Source organism: Sitophilus oryzae, unplaced genomic scaffold (assembly GCF_002938485.1).
Source record: "Sitophilus oryzae breed Bouriz unplaced genomic scaffold, Soryzae_2.0 scaffold_499_pilon_pilon, whole genome shotgun sequence".
Lineage (NCBI taxonomy): Eukaryota > Metazoa > Arthropoda > Insecta > Coleoptera > Curculionidae > Sitophilus > Sitophilus oryzae.
In genome coordinates this window covers 1,391,642-1,394,033 of record NW_022147083.1, presented here as the reverse complement: position 1 = coordinate 1,394,033, position 2,392 = coordinate 1,391,642, and positions in this window count along the sequence as shown.

The following is a 2,392-nucleotide window of genomic DNA, read 5'->3' as shown; positions in this document are numbered from 1 at the left end:
TACTATCAGATAGTTTTAATAAAGTGGCTATGAGAATGTGCAATTAGTTTTTTGATTTTCAAAAAAGAAACGACAGGAAAAAATAAAATTGATTTTCAAAAAAATCAGTTTTTTTTAAATCTCAGCATGCCTTGAAATTTTTAAAACTTTTTTAATGGCATCTTGGTTAACTTCCCAAAGCGCAACTTTGCCCCAATTCAACCATGTGCCTATCTATTACGGTTACCGAGATACCAATTATATGCTCATACCCCGAATTTGTAGCACCCTGTATATAGCAAAGTAAGTACAGACCATCTAAAGTGAATACCTAATATAGTTTCGATTTTAGGACAGTTGTATTTATCATATTCTTTTTAAAAACGTCTTAAAAAATAATTTTTATTGATTTATTAATCTCTGAAACTATGAAAATTTATTTCCGCATATTTTAGGATTATGTGGAGTGACCTTCTGAAAGGCAGCCGCAAATGCAATACTACAACGGGCCGGGTGTTCCGTTTAAAAAAAAACAACCCGCTTCACTCACACTTTTTTGAGCCACCCTGTAGAAGTCAAACTATTTTCTTGAAATACATTCTAGTACATATTTTAAGTTAGCACTTAAAAACACTTCTATAGTAAATTCATCCTCAAGATGCACCAAACGTAAACAGAGACATGAGGCAAGCACGTGAACAGGAACGCTGTAGTAATATAACCAGGACCGCACTAAGGTCGGATATTTCAAATCATAAAATTATTATGTATATTTTTATGATTTTTTTTACTATTGTTTATATTTTATGATGGAAAATTTATATTATATAAATGGGTAATTATTGGGAAAACTGGAAATCGTCCCATTTTCACCAAAATTGGTATACACCCTATTTTGAGGGCGTAGATTACGAATCTAACCAAACCTAACCAACCAGCGGTCTCTTACCGTTTCTCAGAAAAACGGAAAATAATTTCAACATTGAATTTTTCTTTATTTCAGCCCTATAAAAAATAATTTCACTATATTTTTATATTATATCATAGTTTATCTAAAAGCCACACTTGATTGAGGATTGAAAAATGTCCAAAATTTTACTGAAAAACACTTTTCTTAACAAAATAACAAAGAAAATTGAGACCAGATGGAAGTTTGACATTTCATATATTCTTCTTTCTCTCTCCTATGTAATGAGAGAGACAAATATTTGAATTTTTTCGGGTGATTACGGATTTTAAATAAATTACCTATTATGAGATTTGACAATAGTTAAATATACCTATATCTACAAAGTTACGCGGAAGAGTTTTAATTACATTGCTTTCAACTTCTATGCTTAGGGGGTTGATATTTTTATGTTATATTATAATAAAAAAAGATTAAACCCCTTCGCAAAGAAGTTATATAAATACTATTTATAATCACGAATTTGCATGAAAGAGTTTTGATTGCACTGGTTTCAAATTCTTTGCGGAGGGGGTTGATCTTTTTTTATATAATATAACAAAAAAATATTAACACCCTCCGCATAGAAGTTGTAACCAATGCAAACAAAACTCTTTCGTGCCACTTCGTGGTTATAAATAGTCAGATCTCGTTGGTAAAATAGCAGTTATGGGAAGGAGCCGTTCCCCAGGCAACCGCCTTTCGTAATCCCAGAATGAGCGAAAAAAACACGCTAAATTTACGTTCAGCATTGGCAACGTTGCTTTAAATGCCAGAAACACATAACCCAACATTTTCAGATTGTTTACAAATTTATTTTGCAAGTTTTCCTCTATTATGCATAGAATTGGTTAAAAAAAGTAACAGAAAATAGCAAAAACCTCATTGTTTATTGAATACCTAACAAAATATGTGCTAGAAAACCTTAAAAATATGATAAATTAAGTAAAATTCTATGTTGAAACTATTTTCCGTTTTTCTGAAAAACGGTAAGAGACCACCAGGAAAAATTTTCAGATTCGTAATCTACGACCTCAAAATAGGGTGTATACCAATTTTGGTGAAAATCGGACGATTTCCAGTTTTCTCAATAATTACCTTTAATTATTATCAAACTACATATAATTAGAGAAATAAAGTGATGGGAAGGGGGCGGGAATATTAAAATATACATTACTCTTTGGCACGACCGATTTTAACAAATTTGGTGTTTTTTAAAAGGGCTTAATTTGTCCTTTAAAATAATTATCTTTTTATTTGGTACTACTGATTCTTTTTATTTCCATTATTGACAGCAATATCTGAATATCGGTATAAATAGGTATCTGTTTCTATAATACTATTTGCAAAAAATGCAATGATGTAAACGTGTTTACATCATTTAAAAGACCAATTGCATTATAACATAATTTAATACATTTTAGTTGACAAAAAAAGCACTTAGTTTTAACTTGCTTTCGTAGCCTG